Source organism: Carassius auratus, chromosome 6 (genome assembly GCF_003368295.1).
Source record: "Carassius auratus strain Wakin chromosome 6, ASM336829v1, whole genome shotgun sequence".
NCBI lineage: Eukaryota > Metazoa > Chordata > Actinopteri > Cypriniformes > Cyprinidae > Carassius > Carassius auratus.
This window is the reverse complement of record NC_039248.1, coordinates 26,836,220-26,858,428: the sequence shown is the minus strand read 5'-3', so window position 1 is coordinate 26,858,428 and position 22,209 is coordinate 26,836,220. Positions and strand designations below refer to the sequence as shown.

The 22,209-nt window shown below is 33.1% G+C and overlaps 1 pseudogene; it reads left to right on the top strand.

The window, feature by feature from the left end:
* The first annotated feature begins 656 nt into the window (after positions 1-656).
* LOC113105073 (eyes absent homolog 2-like) lies at positions 657-21,746 on the top strand (annotated as a pseudogene).
* Positions 21,747-22,209: the final 463 nt, after the last annotated feature.

The window sequence follows — 22,209 nt, the reverse complement described above, 5'->3', positions numbered from 1 at the left end:
CAGATCTCAAAGCAAACTCAAAAAAAAAAAAAAAAAAATCTCATCAAATAAAAATTAATGGCTTTTATTTGAGCTCTGCTCTACTCATTTCTCCTAAGGTCTGAGACAAAGTTACAGCAGAAACTATAATAAATGAGGAGCAATAAAAATAAAAATAAAAAAAACAGGTCAAGGTTACGAGTCATTCGAGGTGTTTAACCCATATCGTCTCTCTTTGTATTTATGCAAACTATACCCACAGGTATGCACTGCACCGTGCCATTACCAGCCCATAACAGAACAGGGACGGTTGCATTTCTTACATCTCATGCACAAGAACAGCCAGCCTTTTTCACCCATCCTGAACTGTTGGCACGCAGTTCTGCCTGCGGTTTGCGATGCAAATTATGCCAGGTTGAAAAAGCAGGTTGCACATTGTTCTGTTCCAGGAACACAGTCCTACCGAGCCGGTTTATACAAACAAGCATTTCACTGTTGTCTGTATCTCAGAATTCTAATTATGTGTGCTTTTGGAAACCGCAGGTGCCTCGTCATTCAGAAATACTGTCCGTTCACCTTTTTTTTTTTTTTCTGTTGTAAGACACGATTAGACATGAATCGTGCTTTGTGCATTTTTTATGTTCTGGTTCCTTCTTCATATTTTACTTTCGAGATGCATGCTGTTGGACCAAAGCCCGTGGGCTTTTTAGGTAACATATTTCTGACAAACAGGTCTCTCTTTTTCAGGAGAGCTGACAGCTGAACGCGTGCAAGCGGAAGTGCGACGACAGACAGCCACAGGTCTGCAATGAACTTCCTCTAGTGTGTTCATGGTGATTCAGACTGAAAAGGTTTAACGTGTTCCTTTAATCCACAGGAGCCACTAGATCTACACATCAGGCGACGCTTTTAGGCCATGTGAGTGATATTACAGACACTTCTACTTGCACTGGGCTCCACTTAAACGCTGCAAAAAATATTTGTATTTTCAAGATGCATGCGTTTAAGGAGCAAAAAGCTTAAGATTAACTATTTTTGAGAAAAAAAGTGAGCAAAGCAAAATTTCTGTGCTAATTCTTCATAAAACATTCAATTCAGGTGACAAATTTCATATGCATGGTTTTACAGTTGATTTTGGAGAATTTTAATTAATCAGTGTATAGACATACATATAATCCTTGTTTTAAAGTGTACAGTTATAGAAATGAGATCATGATTTACGAAATCCACTTAATGGTTCTAAATTATTCCAGTTATGGTAATTTAAATACTTATGAGGAGTTTGAAAGAATAGACTTGTTTGATTTGATATCTAAAAAAGAATCGGCTCATGAGAATCGTTCGTTCTTTGAATTTGATGATTCAGAATCCCAACGAATCCATTAAGCATCTTGAACTTTTTAATTAAATTCATAACTCATGAATTTGAGACTGATTGGTTTGTCGGATTCATTAAAAAGAACCAGCCATAGAGTCATTTTGCTTCTGAATTGTATTCATTTAATGACTTTGATTCAGTTCCGTTAATGATTCGTTGAGTACTTTTGAAGAATTTATCGAATCATGAAATTTAAAATGTATAAAATCTAAAGTATATTAGACATTTAAAAATAAAACTAATTAAAATGAACAACATATATAATTCTAAATTAAGAAAGAAACCCAAAAGAACCGATTCAAAAGATCGTTGTTTTGAATCAGTTTGTGTTAATGCAATAGGAAGAGGTTGTCTGTTGTTAATATCTGGTTCTCTGACACATCTAGAGGCAGCTGTCCTCAGTCATGGCTGCTTACGGACAGACGCAGTACAGCCCGTGTTACAGCCGGCCGGTCCATACACACCGTACACACACCACACACAGAGCTACAGCATGACGCCCTACAGTGAGTGATATTTCACACCCGCCCTTATAGTGCACACCACAGCTGACCTGACAGATGATCGTGTCTCTTTCTCTCACCTGATCAGATATTAAAACAGAAGATGGCCTGAGTCATTCACCAGGACAGAGCAGTCTGCTGGGATACACGTCCAACTTCAGCGGCTCTCACCCGCTCAGACGCTCTACAGGTTACTCCACACACGGTCAGTGCCACACCTCTGACCAGACGAAACCAGAAGTTTAATTCTTCCATTGTAATTCTGCAACCGAATTGCGTTCGGGACTTTGAATGCAGTGAATATGAGGAAAAGTGGTGTGCAGCTGAACCTTATTCAACTTATTTATGTTTTTGAAAAAACAAAAAAGTGTCCTTTTTTTTTAAACCAATTTGTGAATGTCATTACAATTTAATATAATTTCAATATCTGTTAAGTGTACTTTATTCCTGCGATGCACAGCTGTATTTTCAGCATCATTCCTCCGTATTCAGTGTCACATGATCTTCAGAAATCATTCTAATGTACTGATCTGCCGAGTTGTGCTGCATCATATTTTTTGTGGAAATTAATTTTCAGGATATAAAATAGAAAGTTTTTAAATGGAAAACATTTGTAACATTTAATGTTACTGTCACTTCCAAACTATTCGGTGCATCCTTGCAGCATAAAATTATTCATTTTAATGAAAAATGTATATAGTCAACCAATCAGTATCACAGGAAAATCTCAGACATGAGATCCGGACTATGGTGTGATACTAGTACATCCATGTAGGAAACAGTTTAGCATCATTATACATATTTGACCACCGTTCAATTAAGTATCCAAAAAGTCATGTACGTAAAACGTATTATCAACTGCAATTTTTACAAATACAACTTCACTTATTAACAAATACACATTTATATTTAACAAATACCTACAAACACTGATTTTTAGGTGGAGTCTGTAGTCGATCCCTCCAACACACACACACACACGTTTGTTTTTGTGTAAAGTGTGTTCATCCCATAGGTGTAATGGTTTTTATACTGTACAAACTGTATATTCTATGGCCCTTCACCAACCCTACACCTAACCCTAACCTCACAGGAAACTTTCTGCATTTTTACTTTCTCAAAAAAACTCATTCTGTATGATTTATAAGTGTTTTGAGAAATGGGGACATGGGTTATGTCCTCATAAGTCACCCTCTCCTTGTAATACCTGTGTCATACCCATGTCATTATACAGAGTTGTGTCCTGATATGTCACAAAAACAAGAGCACACACACACACCTGTTCCCCATTATGCGCGGTCTGGCTCCTGGCGTCAGGCGTCTCTCTCTGCTCTCTCAGGAGGTCAGAACCTCTCTCTGCTACACGCCGGCCTCTGGAGGAGCGTGTTAGTGTGGGAGTGAGTCTCAGACGGGATCTGAGCGTCGGATCCTCTTCTGCCCGCAGTCCTGATTTTGGCTTAGCAGTGTGAAATTGACCGCTCTCAGTCAAGGTCAGAGGTGAAGTGGCACCAGGCACGTTTTCAGTTTTAAAGGGACAGGATTATTTACTAGTCCTCATCATTTACTCACCCGCTTGGCATCCCAAAGCTTGATGAGGTTTCCTGCATGGAACACAAAAGGAGATGCTTTGAAGAAAACTGAAGGGTTTTTCCGTGAACTGAAATTAGTTTGAGCACTAAAATGACTAAAAAGAAATCAACTTAAAACCAAATTGAAACTGAATCATAATGTTACAAAAATAATAATCATAATACAAAAACAAAAGTGCATACAAAATGATAAAAAATCTAATGAAAATTAGATAATAATAATAAAAAAAGTATATAAATAATACTAAAATTACATTTGTGGGAGGATCAGGAATTAATTCTTCACTAAAATCGTCCTCTTTGTAAAAATTGGTACATGCGAAAAGGTTTGGTTTCATTTATTTCTAAAACTATTGACATGCCAAATGTGTTAATGATTTTCAGTGAATACTGATTTGAATATCAGTCTATTCCTAACACAAAACTATTTTCAACATTGATAATAATCAGAAATGTTTCATGAGCGTCAGACCAGTATATTATTATGATTTCTGAAGATCACGAGACACTGAAGACTGGAGGAAAGATGCTGAAAATACAGCTTTGATCACAGGAATAAATTAAGTTTTACAAAATATTATAATATAAATCATTTATTTTAAATTATACAACTATTTCACAATATTAATGTATTTCTAGTCAAATAAAAGCAGCTTTGGCGATTAGAAGAGACATCTTTAAAAAACATTAAACTCTCACTGATCCCAAAAATTTTTGTGTTCAGACATTCAAAGTCATAAAGCACAAGACATCTACTTCCTGTCTGTCTAATTAGCGTAATCAATGAGTTATTAGTGCTGTGGCAGATAATATAATCTATAATGTATGGGAGGGATTTGCGGTTATTCATAAGCATCCCGAGACATCATTTACTGTACAATTGTCTGCTTGTGAAATGGATGGATTTCTAATGGGTCTGGGAAAACGCACTACATCTCGCCGGTCTCGTTTGATTTATAGACGAATTCCAACAGGAGACCCGCTGTAGCATGAAATAAATAACCCTTCTCCGGGTGCCAAAGGTCCTCGCGTTTCACCGCTGTGGAGAAAATCAGAAACACGGCCCCGGCGTTCGCCCACTTCCCTCTCTCCGCCTTTGAAGGCTTTTCGCTTGCTTCCTTGGAGATTTGGTGCTGTTTTGACACACTCATTTATCTAGGGCGGGTTTCAGAAAGCCAAAGAGCAGGAATATGAAGGGAACGAGACAGAAAAAAGGGAACTAGACGGGCCTGGAGAAAGACATTCAGACTCTGAAAGTCCGATAACGGAGACGGATTTGCTCTGGGCTCCACACTGCCCTTTCTCACCTCAACTGTTTTTCTAGTCATATATCAAGCAGACTTTCTCTGGGTCTTTTTAACATGTCTATATTTCACCAGACGTTCCTCGGCCACTGCCTGTCGTGTTTCCTGCGTTGTGTTTGTGTTGGATCGTGCGATTTGGAGTATCTTTACCACAGTCAGCTCGATGTACGCTCTTAAACTAGCTTTGTGCTTCTTTTCCAGGCGGCAGCATTTCTTCTGGAATTTTCCAGGGTGCGAACAGCATCACAGGCTCAACACCGTTCAGTCCTGCTCAGCAGGTGGGTCAAATTAGGAAAATGCATCACACAGCACCTTTGCTGATGGACTACAATCACCCTTGGAGACTGATATATGTTGTATCCAGGGTTGCCAGATTTGCACAACAAAACCCCCCAAATTGCTACTCAAAAATAGCCCAATCACGTTTTGAGCGGTCCATTGGTAGAAATCATGTTCTGGGGGTAAAATAAAAGTTTTTTTGGCAGGGTTCCCAGGTAAAATTTGCAGCAACAGTGTTAAATTAGCCCAATGCCGTGGGAAAACTGTGGACTTGGCAACACTGGTTGTACCTTTGCCAAAAAAAAAAACAAAACAAAAAAAAAAGCGGCATGCCTTAAATGATAAAACCATGGCATTTTGAGTACATTATAGTCATATATAGTCTTCCACTGTGTATTAGCCAACCATCAATGAATGCTGCAGTGGGGTTTAGACAAAACAAGGCATAGAAAGTAATTTGTAGGCTAGCAGTCTGAGATGATTCATTCATGTCATTGTCTCCATCAGGACTTCTCAGCGTATTCTAGCTACAGCCAAAGTCAATATTCGCCATACTACAACACACACTACAACAGCCCATACATCACAACCAGCAATATCACACCCTCAGCCATCGCCACAGCGATACCCTATCAGCACACAGATCATCCCGCTGTATCGACCAATCACAGCCCGGAATCACACACAGGTGAGCTCTATGGGGAAAAGTATGAAGCTGATTAACAGTGTGTTATTTTTATATTAGATATAGGGAGTATTTATTAAAATAGTATGACAAATATTATGAAAAATATTTAAAATATTTTGAAAAATTAGTATGAAAAAGTATATGAAAGTTTGAAAAATTAAAAAAAAAGGTATGTGAAATATTTATATAAATAAGTTGAAATATCAATTATTGAAATATCTGATTTACTATGTTTTCCTCAAAATGTACTCTGAGTAAAAATATTGAATATTTATGAAAATACTATGAAAAATATTATGAAAAGTAATATGAATTATATTTCTGAAAATATTTTAATTGGTTTGAAAATTATTACTATCCGTCTGTCTCTCTGTACAGTATATGCAATTTGAGTATAAAGCAAAGCTCAATAGTATGAAAATAGTATGAAAAGTTATAGAGAAAAAGTTATATGTGTGTATACATATATACACAAAACAAATAGTAAACTTTCTAAAACAGACTTCAAAAAAATTTTTTGAAGTTGCTTTATTATCTAGATTTAATATCTAGCTGAATGTAGGGAATACTTAAGAAATTCCAATGCAAAATAGTATAAAATGCTAAATATGTAGAAAAATGAGTATAAAAAATTGTCTGAAAAAAAAACAATAAATACTATGAAAAGTGGCACATATATTTAGAGTGCCAACTTGCAAAATGGAAACATTTCTATGAACTATAGTCTGAGTAAAGTTTATATAGTCTATATATCCAATCTAGTCTATATATAGAAAAATGTCTGTCTATATACGTAATTTATAGTAATGTAAAACAAAGTTTTAATGTTACAAAGATACTACAAAACATTAAAGTAGCCAAATTATGCTATATTTGAAAAATAGTGCAAAGTATATGACTTATTATGTGTGATGTACTTAAGTATTTAATACAATAGTGCTAAAGTGAAACTTTCAGGACTATTTTCCCTGGTATTGAAGTATTTAAAAGGTTGTATGTCTGTATGTAAATGACATGTCATCACATGCACGTGTGTGTAACAGCAGAGTACCGTGCTCCCACGAGTCCTCCGACTCCAGGAAAGGAGCAGGAAGGCGCTCCAGCGAGACGCAGCTCTGATGGGAAGCTGAGAGGCAGGAAGAGGGCCAATGACCCCGTCCCCCCTCTGGACTCTGACATTGAGGTACAGACGCTGTGTCCCTTTCATTAAGATTCCTGTGCTTCGGCACGAAGGGATTACTCTCACAACCAACCCAGAGTTGTGTAATGATGTCTGACAAAAACCTCATTCAAACGCTTAATCCATCCAAAATAAAAGTTATTGTTTACATAATATATGAGCGTGTACTGTGTATATTTATCAGGCATATATGAATACAAACACATGCATGTTTATATTTAAGAAAGATATGCTATGTTTATATATTAAATATATTTATATATAATGTAAAATATAAATGAATGTACGTGTAAACGTTTTCAAAATATATACTGTATGTGTGTGTATTTATATATGCATAATAAATAAACACAATACAAATACATATCAGATGTAAACAAAAACTTTTATTTTGGATGCGATTTATCGTTTAAACAGACAGTTCACCCAAAATGAACATTTTGTCATTATTTACTCACCCTTATGTTTCCCCAAACCTGAATGAGTGTCGGATGGATTTTTAGCAGAATGTCTGAATTAATCTTCTGCATACAATAAACAAATAAGAGCAATAAAAGCTTCAAAACTCTACTAACTAAAAAGGAGACTGAAGTAAAATGATTAATTTAAATAATGTATTCTTTGCTCCATTGATTCAACTGCATTTATTTTTCAATGCTTTATATTAAAATATTGATATGGGTATTTGATTACCAGACAAATAAAATGTAAAATGTTTATGAACAATGGATTCAGAGCGTTGCCTGTCTGTCCTCAAACTGTGAAATAAGGCTGAACCTATTAAGATTATCAGCAATTATTATCATGAACACAGCACTGAGATAATGTGCAGTGTTTTGGAGTAAATACCTTTCTTGATGAGTAAGCAGATTATATGTGTGCTCATTCTCATCATGTGTGTGTGTGTGTCTGTGTGTGTGTGTGTATAGAGAGTGTTTATTTGGGACCTGGATGAGACCATCATTATTTTCCACTCGCTCCTGACGGGGACATTTTCCACACGCTTCGGCAAGGTACAAACCAGTTCTTCCACTCACACAACTCAACTTCACATGGCTTTAGTTTTGGAAGAAAAAAATGAAAAGAATATTTTTGGGTGGCAAATTTGTATTTGTATTAAATCTTTAATGTGGTTATGAGTAATTCTATTTAACAATAACAGTACTAGTTTTAAATTCAAACAAAAATAGCATATATATTTATAACTATATATATAATATTATATATCATATTTGTATTAAATATAACATTATATATATATTTAATACAAAATATGATTTAATACAAAATATAAATATTACAAGAGGAATCTGTGTTTCACCTTATTTACAATACCATGCAAAAGTTTGGGGTCAGAAAGCTTTTTAATGTTTTAAAAGTCTATTATGCTTACAAATGTTGCATTTATTTGATCGCAAATACAGTAAAAACAGGACAATATTATAAGAATATAAAAAAGCTAGTTTATGTGTGAATATATTTTAAAATGTAATTTATTTCTGTGATGCGAAGCTGTATTTTATCAGCTGTATCTAAATCATTCCTCTAGTGTTCAGTGTCACATGATCTTCAGAAATCATTCTGATTTGCTGCTCAAGAAACATTTTTGATTATTATTATTAATGTTGAAAACCGTTGTGCTGCTTCTTATTTTTGTGAAAACCATGATGCATTTCATTTTGTCAGTATTTTTGAAAGTTAAAATTTAAAATTTATTTGAAACAGACTTTTTTTAATCAATTTAATGCATCGCAACTGAATAAAAATATTAATCTTACCATCGCTTGGTGGTTTATATATCATATAAACAGCTGAATAAATTTCAGCAAAAATTTAAATGCGTAAAAATCACATTTGTTTTATTTGAATCCATTTAAAGCCCTAAAAGTTAGCAGCAACAAAATTCCCTCATGATTTCTTTCATAATAAATAAATATGTTCCACAGCTGTTCCACAGTAACGTCGTCAGCAGACAGTAAATGCGGAAGAACTAAATGAACAGTGAAAGATATAATGACGCTCCTTCGGCTGCAGACGTTTTGGTTTGATTGACGGCTCATGAACTTCTACGCAATCTCATGCAGGCAGCTGATGGAGAAACAATGGTCATGTTTCTTTTTCTTGGCCCGCAATCTATTTTGAATTCCCACGATCCCTTGCGGATTTGACGTGACACATAAGAGACTGAGAAACTCCTGGCCGTCTCGAGCGCGCAGATCTTTGGACTTTTCTTTTTGAGGATTGCAGAAATGTTGCCGTGACTAATGTGTCTAATTTCAGATCCAGGAAAAAGGCTCCGGAGTAGCTTATTACTGCGGCAGGAATCCACTGGAGATAGCAAATCAAAGAAAACATCCATATGAAACTAGAATTGGGCTTGAGTTAAATAGGAACAAGTTTGATGTGTGTCATGACAAAGCCGCTTACAGACAGACAAAGAGACAAACATTGCATTGGCTCAGATTTCGTATCTTTAAGTAACAGGATATTTAACGCACTTTTTTATATGTACTTTATGTCAAAGCCATAAGCTCATCACTGTTTGGACTGATTGGCCAAAAGCGAGACTCGACCTACTGAAAGCAGAACCTCTCAGGGTGATTAAAGACACCCGTTTGCTAATTTGTGTTCATTAACACAGTTTAGTTTTACTTTTTGTTTTTGTTTTGAAAAGCGTTTTATCTTTGCTGTTTACCTCATGTTACACTATGGAGGCTTTCTTTAATTTTTTTGTTGTTTTATTTATTTGATTCCTCGGTTTTCTAAACATTCTTTTACTTTGTCTTATTTGTTTTTGTTAATAAACGTTATGTAAGCTAGTTTGTCAATATAGCCTACTGTTTTATGGTTGTGCTTTTTAATTAAGAATAACAATAAATTATTTTTTTGTTGTAGTCATAAAAAGTGGAAGGTGTATGGATTTAAGCAAAACAGACTATTATCTGTTCTTGTAAAACGTGAAACCAAGATTGCAAATTCGATATAACAGACGGCTTATAAGACAGCAAAAGAGGAATTCCCATTCACAAAACTTAAATTACAAATGCTATCCTAAACCACAAAACCATAAATAAGGGTATTTTTTTTTCCAAATTGAGATTTATAAATCGCATGAATGCTGAATAAATCAGCTTTCCATTGATGTATGATATGACAACATTTGTCTGAGATATAACTATTTGAAAATCTGGAATCTGAGGGTGCAAAAAAAGATCGAAATATTGCGAAAATTGCTTTTAAAGTTGTCCAAATGAAGTTCTTATCTATGCAAATTACTTATCAAAAATTGTTTTTATATATTAACAGTAGGAAATTTACAAAATATCTTCATGGAACATGATCTTTATTAAATATCCTAATGATTTTTGGCATAAAAAAATTATTAAAAAAAATAACCCAAAATATTCAGGAAATTATTCAAAATTATTAATTCAATATTTTTATAATAAGAAAAGATAGATAGATAGATAGATAGATAGATAGATAATTATATCTATAGCTGTAATTTTATATTTACAAATGCATTTCATCCCCCCCCCCCCCCCCCCAAAAAAAAATTTTTTTTTTTTTTTAATAGCATATGTCGTAACTTCACTACAGTCGTTCCTAAAAACCCATTCTCAAATGTTCTGTCGTAATTCTAAAGTGGTGCATCTATTATTCTGTGTTTGACTGCCCCCTGTAATGAAGTCATCCATTCATGACGGCAGATTACAGGTTATTATCTTAATTAAAGCAGGACAAACTCACAGCTCCTGTGCTGACAATGATTAGGCGAAGAGGAAGAGCCGTTTCGTTGTTAATCTGACTCTAACCTCTGGCTGACACCTACAGCTTGATCTGCTGCCAAACGGAGGAGTTGGAGGCTAGTTACGCAGCTGGCATTGAGCACACAATGCATTAGCTTATGTTAGCTTCACCTACAACATGAAGAGAAAACAAGAGAAGGAGACGTAGTTTGACACGCTTCTGATTGAAAGCACAGTGATCTGCATTCTTGTTGGACAAAAACCTGTTGCACCACACGTTCCCTCTCCGACTGAGATAACGCAATCGTCACCTGTATTGATGTGCTTTCTGTGTTTTGATCCAGGACTCTGGCAAGGCTGTGTCTCTAGGCTTGTGGATGGAGGAGATGATCTTCAACTTGGCCGATTCACGTCTGTTTTTCAACGACCTGGAGGTGAGCCGAACATCAGAATCAACAAAATCATTTCTTTTTTTCATTTTATGCCAAACACTCTTATTTTGGACTTCAGCATTGGATGTGATCGATAGATATGAGACACGAAACTAACACAAATGTTCAATAAAACTGGCCAATCAGAATCAAGTAATCCAGATAATGAACTTCTCTTATTGGTAGGAATTGTCTCCTCTCACGTCACCATTTCTTTAATGTGTTTACTAATTTGATGTCGTAGTGCATTATAATTCACCATATTTAAAATAGTTCCTGCTGTTTTTTTTGTTGTTGTTGTTGTTTGTTGTTTTTTGAACTCCATGAGTTGACACATTCTTGTAATATTCCTCACATTAAACCACCCAGACCAAAATATGAGGAAGAAATCATGATGTGTCCTTGTGTTTATCTGATAGCTGTTGAAACTGGCTGTGCTTTTTTCACAATTATGCATAGAAACAGCTAAATAACTCATCATAAAGACTACTTAAAAATATGTACATTACCATTTTAAGATTTTCAAAAAGAATTGTGTCATTTTATTCAGCAAGGATGCATTAATTTAATCAAAAGTGACACTAAGTGTATTTATAATGCTATAAAAGACTTCTATTTCAAATAAAATGCTGTTCTTTTCAACTTTACATTCATCAAAGAATCCTGAAAAATCAAATGCATCACAGTTTCCTCAAAAACAAGAAGCAGCATAACTGTTTTCAACATTGATAATAATCAGAAATATTTCTTGAGCTGCAAATCGGCATTTTAGAGTGATTTCTGAAGATCACGTGACATTTAAGACTGGAAGAATGATGCTTTGATCACAGGAATAAATGACTGTTTACAATACATTCAAATAGAAAACAATTATATTACATTGTAGTAATAAATCACTGTTTTTAAAGTTTTGCTAATCAAATTAATGCAGCCTTGAGCAGAAGACTTCGGCAAAACACGTATTCATAGCTGATAAGAAATATGGGTAACACTTTATAATAACTGCACACTATTAATCATAAATTAAGCATTAGTAAACAGATAATTCATAATTTATAAAGCATTAAAAGACAGTAATAATCAGTTCATAAATACAGATATAAATGCTTTTTTCTTGATTTAAAAGCATATCTATAATGTGTAATTTCATACTTTATTCATGATCAATTTATCATTTCTCAATGTTTGAGAAAATGCATTATTTACAAACCAGTTATTTAGGAGTTGCCAGTGATTCATAAGATCACAAGAAATGTAGTAAATTCAGGTAGTTATAAAGCATTTAGTAGTGGTCAGTTAACTATTTATGTGAGCTCGTCTAAAGTGAGGACTAGTTATGCCTTGTAAAGCATTTATAAAGGATATTGAAAGGCTCAGTTAACTTCTAAACAAAAAACAGAAACAAACACAACACAGTGATACAGAACATAGAAATATTAACAGCCTTTAAATCTCATTTGTAAAAGCTTTACAAGACATAAATAGTCCTCACTTTAGATGAGCTCACAAAAATAGTTAACTAACAACTACATTAATTAACCCTGAATTACAGTAGAAATACATGTTAATAAACCATTTATTAACACTATAAGTAACTATTACTATAAGTCTGAATAAAAGATGTATGAATGCACATTTAAATAGTTTATTAATCATTTACTTACAATTTCTAAGTGATCTTATGAACCATTGACAACTCCTTAATAACTGGTGTGTAAATAATGCTATACTTAATTTAGAAATCATAAATTGATCAAAAACAATTATTAAATACATTATAGATATGCTTTTAAATCAGGTATAAAGCATTTATATCTGTATTTATAAACTGCTTATAAATGTCTATTAATGCTTTATAAATGATGAATTAACTGTTTCCTAATGATTAATAGCATGCAGTTATTATAAAGTGTTAGCGAAATATGTATTATTTATTTCAAAAGTGAATTTAGAGCTGTTTACGTGTGTTTGTTGAACAGTAATGCAGAGTCAGTGTGTGAAAGACCTGGGTTTGCCCTCTGCGTGAAGAAAAGAGGGATTAGATTCTCTAAAAGCTTTGGAGGGGGTGCAGTAGAAACCCTGACAGCACCTGAGGTCTTAATTAGGGGTGTGTGGCTGCCACTGAAAAGAAAATTTGTCCCGGGGAGGAACAACAACCCACGGGTGGAGGGCACACACACCATTATTTCTTGAGCAGGTTTTAATGTCGGCCCCCTTCCCTCTTGTTCTTTAATTGCCCTCAAATAGCCCAAGCATTCAAACACTGAGAGTTCAGTCTATTCAAACATGTCATCTGGGGAACTGAATGACTGCACAGGGGCAACAGCTTAGAAATACACATCATTAATGGCCTAACTTGGTCATTTAATGCTTTAATTAATAATAAAAAATAAATAAAAATGAGGTAATGTTCGGTAGAGAATAGCACGATTGTTCAAGAGTGACCACGTCTGTCAAGCATTAAAGGAAAAAGAAGAACAACAACAAAGCAATGGAATTATTGTAAGAGTATAGCTATAATGAAACTGTTTTTTTTGGGGGGGGGGGGTAAATTAATATTTTTTATTAAGGACAGACACTTTAAAGTGGTTAAAAGTGATACCAAAGAGATCAATAATGTTTAAAAAAAATTCAACCTCAAATAAATATATTTCTTTTATTGACTTAGTTTTAGTATTGCAATTGTTTTAAATTACTAGAAACATATTTTATGAGAAAACTTAAATTAAGGCAGCATTTATTTCCACTAAGTGTAAATAACAATGGATTCTATCTACACAGTGGAAAGCGCAGTATTTTTTTGTGAGATTTTATTTACACTAAGTGCAAATAGTTATAGATTGCAACTAATTGCAAATATTGGCAATTATTTACACCTCAGTATTGAAGTGCATTATAAAACAGAATGCAATAATGATGTACTGAGTGTAAATTATAATGTTATTTCAAATGATTAAATGGATGCCACATTATTGGTTCAATGGACCCTTTTCAGAAGACTGTGATGATGCATTTAAGGGTCATCAGCATCGTAAATCGTAAATATTTTTTATTTTTTATTATTATTATTATTATTTGATGTTTGTACATTTATAACACTATTCTTTGTATTATATCATCTTTGCATCAAATTACAAAAAAGAAAAAAAAAAGAAAAATGCTAATGCGAGGGTGTTTCTAATGCAGTGTCTATGGGAGGGATGGTAAATTTGACATCAATCTCTCTGTTTCTAAGATGGAAAACATTCATCATTGGAAACAATCAAGTCATCTTTTGTTGTGTTGACAAGCTCAATCACACGTTAGTGGGCGGAGTTAGTGTAAATAGACAATGTTAAATTAATGTTTGATAAAGTGTAGAAGAGAAGATAGAAGAGGAGTTTTTTTTTATAAATATTTTTATTCAGCAAGGACACAGTAATTTGATACCAAAGAAATGTATAATGTTTAAAAAATATATCATATTTCAAATAACTGCTCCAAAACGTTTTAATGAAAAAACCTTTAAAAAAACACAATGAACGTCTACTTCTGTTAAAAAAAAGCAGTGTATATAGAAATATATATGGTGTATGTGAAAGTCTAGTTCTGTTAAAAAAAAAAGAAAAATGAGAAAATATAATTAAAGTATTTAAAGAACAACAGAAGTCAGTGGGAGGTCGGCAACATGATATTATTAAGATAAACATGATGTGTTGAGTCATATCTATGAAGATATGAAAAACAATAGTTAGAGCATGAATGTGTTTTGTCAGGGCTGAAGGCTGAGCAATTGTTTTTGTGAGTTCGAATCCAACTTTTTATCAAATTTGCATATGTTGCTAAAACAGCACGCTAGATAATGATCTGGAGAACAGAGCAGATGTTCAGCTTATGCGTCGCACAACGCAATTAGTGTGTGTTGGCAGCCGTACGCACAAACCCAGCCAAGACAAAAGCGTTAATTAACATCCAATATCATGTTCTGTCTGCCATCTTTCTGATATTTTACCCTCCGGCGTTAAAGGCGCCTGGATGTCTTGGGTCGCAGTGGCCTGCTTTGGCTTTTTCGTTGTTTGTCTTTTTTAATATTTCACTCTTGTTCTCACCATCGTTCCCCGAGGCTCGGCGGCGGGTGAACCTGTCTATACACAGTACATCACTTTACACGGCTGTAACGTATATCCGCCTCATGCATATCTGCTTTCTTTTCATTTCCCAGGAATGTGACCAAGTTCACATCGATGATGTGGCCTCGGATGACAACGGGCAGGACTTGAGGTAGAGTATGACTTCCTTCATCTATCTCGAGCAACAATATGAGCATTCCCAATAAAACAGATATTATGTGCCATAAAGGGATCCTGTAGTTCATGCTGCTGACATATTGAGTATTAAACCTGGTTGGTTTTGATCATAGTTTTGAGGCAAGCCCTCGCTCTGCTTCCAGACGTTTTATGATGGACATTAATCACATGTTTAAGAGCACGTCTACAGAGTTATTAAATGAGCAGTCCTCTGAAAAATACATTTCTGTCATTATTTACTCACCATTTTAATACTCAAAAAAGTGCCATAAAAGCAGTCTTAAAATAAGCAATTTTGTGAATATCCTTTATTTTATTTTTTTTTATTTTTAAATGTTCGATTTTTACTCAAAATTTATTTTTGGTCCTTTTTTTTTATTAATTACTATAAACTGATCCTATATGAAAAAAAAAAAGAAACAGGAATATTTTTAAAGTTCGAAAAGGAGAAGAAATACTCAGACAATGTATAAAAACAGTCTACTCTATATGATTTTGTTATTTTAAATTATTTATTTATTGCAATTTATTTATTTACTATGAACTGATCCTATATTAAAAAAGCAACAGGAATATTTTGTAATCGCTATTTTGTAAAGTACAAAAATACTCCAAAAAGTAGAAGCAGTCTTTGATTTATTAAATGTTATAATATATTATTTAATTGATTTTAGTACTAAAATGTACTAAATATTATTTTTTACATATTAAGCTCAGTTAATTTTTTCATTTTTAATTGGTTTTACTGAAATTTACTGATTTTATTTTTCAATTTATTTGTGAAAAAACAGCAATATTTTGTGAAAAAGTGTAAAAATTGTGTAAAAATAGCAAAAACACTTTTTTACTGTTTATCCATAAACATATTAAATGATGTAAACATTCTATTATTTAATTTATTAAAAAATATATTTTATTTATTTAGTTTATTTTTATTTATTTTTTACTTTACAGATTTTTTCCTCCTATTTATTTATTTGCTTACTGAATATGAACTGATGCTGAATATGAAAAAGAAACAGGGACCTTTTTTTAATCAAATCTCCTGATAAATTGTATTTTTAGTTGAGCTATATCTTTAACATAATGTCATGATGACACACTGGTTATCAAACATTATAGTTTCTTATCAGAGTTTGTAGGCAGACTCTCTCTCTGCTTCCAGACTTTTTACGATGGACATTAATCAGACTTTTAGGAGCGTGTCAGGAGAAACAGTGCTTGAAGTTGTGGAGCAGATCTGAAGCTGACCATGTGTGTGTGTGTGTGTGTGTGTATGTGTCTGTACTTGCAGCACGTATAACTTTGGCACGGATGGCTTCCAGAGTCCAGCAGGTGGAGGCACGCTCTGCCTGGGCTCAGGTGTTCACGGCGGGGTCGACTGGATGAGGAAACTTGCCTTCCGCTACCGTCGAGTCAAAGAGATCTACAACACCTACAAGAACAATGTAGGAGGTGAGAAGAGACCCCTGCAGCGCTCCACACCCCTGCTATGAGTACAAGCATAACCAGGGCCAGAAAAGACTAGTACACAACAGACAGATCCTGTTCTCAAATCTGATCGAATCGTGCTGGGAGCCGTTGTAAAAGAGCTGAAGTACACACAGCTGTAAACCCGTGTCAGTTGACTTTTATATTAATGCATCAAACATAAACACTGTACAGTTAGAGCGAAGAACCAGCTGCAAGAACCACCCAGTTATTTTATATATATATATATATATATGGAAAATTGGGTGTTTAAGTTAATGGCTTCTTTGGCAGGGTTGGATTTTAGAAAATAAAAACTGTATTTAAAAAAATCTATATAATTGGCCAGTTGTAATTTGTAACAATCTAATGCAAATTACATATTTAATAGGTAAAACATTTTTATATGGATTTTCAGTTCTTTGAAATGAAGTCAAAATATATGATCAAGCCATGGTAAAAATTTTAAATGCACTTTTAATTTGACCCTTATATGAAATAAAATAAAAGGTTTTGAATTAAAAACACTATAAAATAAATATTAAAAATAAATAAATAAATAAAACACTATAACAAAAGTGCCTCTATTTAAAAAAATTCTAATATGATTTAATATTAAAATATTTTGTATAAACCTAAGTATTTGTTGAAAATCATATTAGAAAAAAATGTTGCCTTTTTTATTTAGAAGAAAGAAAGTGTCTGTATTTCATGAAAGTCTTATTAAATATGATTGAATATTAAATTAATTAGAAAAAAAAACAATTATTTGTACATACATTTTATTGTTGTGGTTATAAAAGCAGCAAGTGTGTTGTTACACTGGTGCCAAACAACGCTGTAAAATCACTGGAATTCGTGGCCAGCCGGTTACTTTAGGATTCTCAGAAGCAGCATTCATGAATTGGTTTGATGCATGAATCTTCAGTGCGATGATCCGCTGGATCTTGGTTGTTTTGCAGGTTTGTTGGGCAGTCCGAAGCGGGAAGAGTGGCTTCAGCTGAGGCGGGAGATGGAGGTTTTGACGGATCTGTGGCTGACGCAGGCACTCAAAGCTCTCGCTCTCATCAACTCCAGGTGAACACAGCACACATACCATAACACAGACGCTCATTACTGCACTCTTCCAGCTTAAATAAACAAGAAACTACCTTCTGTGGTAATCCACAGCGTGCCACTGATACTGAATCTGGAATATTCCTTTAACAATAGACTTATTTTACAGCAAGTTACAGCAGTTTTGTGTCAGTCAAACATAATGGGTTTTGGCAAGAGAAGCGCACTGTCAGCATCAAAGATTGATGACACTGACATATGATGATTAATAGCACTCCATTTGCCAACACATTTCTGTCTCATGACTTATTTTACTTATTGACTTTTAGCAGATCATCCGAGCTGCTTTTTAATGAAATCTAGGTAGTGACCAGAACCTGTCAAGATCCAAAAAGAGCTAAAAGCCATCGTTAATGTAGTCCATAAGAACAGTGCACTGTATTTCAAGTTGTCTGAAGTCATACGATAAAAACTACAGGAGTTTATTTTCACCACAAGATAATAAAATTCTGCTTCATTTATTGTTTAAGAAATCTTAAATCTACATCTCATAATTTTGTTTTTCACAATGGAATAAAAAAAATAATAGCTTTTTTGTTGTTGTTGCAAAACTCATTTTTATTTTATTTATTGCAATTGCAAGTTTACATCTCCCAATTTGGACTTTGCAATTATTTAGCAATTATGAGATTAAATCTTAAAATCGTTTTGACTTTAAATCAAACTATTCTGAGATTATATTTTGCAAATGTGAGTTTATTTCGAAATTAAGTTTTTCTATTTTTATTCCATGGCTGAAATAAGCTTCCATTAAAAATCATCCTTTTTTTTTCCTCCATCAAAGCTTTGTATGTTTTTACAGAGAAACAGCTTAACTAAATCCAGCCCAGTATTCCTTTAAGAATCCTTCATCTGTTTCCTCTCACAGACCGAACTGTGTGAATGTGATGGTCACCACCACGCAGCTGATTCCAGCGCTCTCCAAAGTACTTCTCTATGGGCTCGGAGGAGCTTTTCCCATCGAGAACATCTACAGTGCCACCAAAACAGGTTGGCTGCCTCTTCCAACGCTGCATTTCAGAAAGTTTTCCTGATCTAGAAACTGAATTGTTAGCGTTGTGTGTCTGTGTTAGGTAAAGAAAGCTGCTTTGAGCGCGTGACCCAGAGGTTTGGTCGGAGAGCCGTGTATGTGGTGGTAGGAGATGGAGTCGAGGAGGAGACGGTCGCCAAGAAGGTATGAAGGAATAACGGCAAAACACACACTGAATGAGTGTTATTAAATTAAAAATAAATACAAAATAAACATGGCCTCTTTTTACTAACAATGCTGTTTCGGGCACCAACAACAACAAAAAAACCATATACATTTGAAAATAATAAAGATCTATATATTATTAAAATATTAATATTACTTTTAAGGTATTAAACATGATATATTTAGATTTATATCTATATTTATATCTATTTAGATTGTATTTGTAATAATACTAGTTTTATTTTCATAATTCAGTCACTTTTATTAGAATTAGCTATTATATTAATTTAATTTTAATTCATATTATATTAATAACATTTTTAATTATAATTCAATAAATTGTTATACTATTCAATATTATTAATTTTAAAATATTAAAATATATTATATAATTCAGTCACTTTTATTAGAATTAGCTTTTATATTAATTTAATTTTAATTCATATTAATACCATTTTAATGATGTTTTTAATTATAATTAAATAGATTGTTATGCTATTCAATATTATTAATATTATAAAATATTAAAATATATTATATAATTCAGTCACTTTTATTAGAATTAGCTTTTATATTAATTTAATTTTAATTTGTATTATATTAATACCATTTTAATGACATTTTTAATTATAATCCAATAGATTGTTATACTGTATTCAATATTATTAATATTATAAAATATTAAATTATATAATTCAGTCACTTTTATTAGAATTAGCTTTTATATTAATTTAATTTTAATTTGTATTATATTAATACCTTTTTAATGACGTTTTTAATTATAATTCAATAGATTGAATATTATTAAAAGATATCATGTATTTATATTAATTTGTATTATTATGGTTTTATTTTGTAATATGATATTTTATAATAATTTATATTAGAAATGTAAATATAATTTATATTATAATTTATTTTAATATTCAGTTTTTATAAATATTTTTATAATATTTAAACATCTATATTTATATTAAATTGTACTTGTTAAAATTATCTTTTTATTATTATCATTTATATTGAAATTCAAACACAATTAAAGTCCTTATCCTTTCAGATATATATATATATTTATTTTGTTAATTATTTTTAAAAAAAAGTATTTAATACAGTACATCCATACATGCATACTTTTTCTGTCATATCATCTACTGCTAGGTATCATTAATTAAACTGTAATGTTATTTTGTGATGTCCTGCAGAAGAACATGCCGTTCTGGAGAGTGACGTGTCGGGCGGATCTGGAGGCGTTGAGTCATGCACTTGAGCTGGATTACCTCTAGAGGGCAGCATCTGTCCGTCTGCGCTCTCCCCATCCCCCACCCCCCGAATCACATGACCCAGCCAAGAACTGCAGGACCAATCAGCAGGGAGCAGCAATCTTACTGGAAACGTTTGCTTCAAATCAATCCAAGAAAAACGCTCTTGTCTTTTTCTCGCGCTCCACCTGAGAGGCTCAGCTCTTTCATTCACTCACTTTTCCTCACAACAGCACTGCACTGAAAACAAAGACCCTTCAGCGACTGATTCAGAAAGCCTGTGTTCGGAATGACATACTATCACACTACTCATGCTATTTCTGCAGTATATACTGTATATATACCGTGCACAGTGTGTGCATTTTGTCTGTGCAGAAATCCAGATGACAGTGGAACACAACGCATGGATATCCCAGAATGCAATGTACTTGACTTTTTACAGCTCATCTTTCGACTGCTAAATACTGAAAATCATTCCCACAAAAAGTCATGGTGACAATAATGCAGCCAACTACTGTTTGAAATGTTTATCATAATGCAAAATGTGTGCTATTTTTTATAGTAAGCAGTATACAGTGTAAAGGGTGCAGTATGCTGGAAAAAGTTTGTTAGTGTTGTTTTCTGAACATAGGCATTCTGAAACAACCCATTTTGAGGATGAAAGGGCAGTAAAAATAGAAGATTTTAGCATTAAAAAAAATACGATTTACAATTCTTACCACATTAAATCATGTATGAAGTACAGAAACGTGAAGAGAAAAATAAAATAAAAGATTTGATCATTTTATGTAATCAGAACTGAGATTTTTCTTGCAATATCATACAAAATGTATTTAATATTGCACCATACGCAGGAATAATCCAATATATGTTAATTAAATAAAAATGCATTAAAATTAAGATTTGTACTAAAACTGCAGAAAAACTAACCCCTTCACTTTTTGAGTACGGAGTACTGCAAATCCACTTATTTTAATGGAAACCCCTGACGTGATTTAAAAATGAACTAACCATTAAATTAGCCCAAGTATTGTAGTAAATGATACTGCTACTGGTACTAAAAAGAAAAGACATGATTAACTTATGAATGTCAGTGTCCTGTGAGTTTCTGACTTATCTTCCTCTTTCTCTCTGAAGTTTGCCTGAACATCATGAGGTTTGTTACTGATGTATATTTGTTACTTTTTTCCAAATTGATATACTGTACTGTACTGTATGTGCCGCTCTGACCTGCATGTGCTCTTCTTACAACCTCTTCTGTTCGCTATGATTTGTATATAAGGTTTTATTGTTGATTATTTCTGGGCTTACTATACTAGAATAAAGATAAATTAATTTCATTCTCAAGTCTCCTCCATAAAGCGGCTTTTGCCTTGTGTTAAGTGGAATAAACAGTTATGCATCACTATGTCATGTTAAGGGCATGAATCTCACAAAGAAATATCCAGCTCAAAATTTCACTCTAAAATCAAAAGGAAAATTAAATTGTATTTTACCTAAACAAAACAAAGCCTTTTCGAAAACTGAAAAATCTGTAAATGCCATTTCTATAACGATTAAGCACATTTAAACACCTATTTTTAATTATAAGACATACAATACAACATTTATTACGTAAATGTAATATTTATATATTAATTTATACAAATATTTAATTTGGAAAAAAAATAAAATATATACACACACTTCATGATAACATTAGTTAATATTTTCAAATAGATAGATAGATAGATAGATAGATAGATAGATAGATAGATAGATAGATAGATAGATAGATAGATAGATAGATAGATAGATAGATAG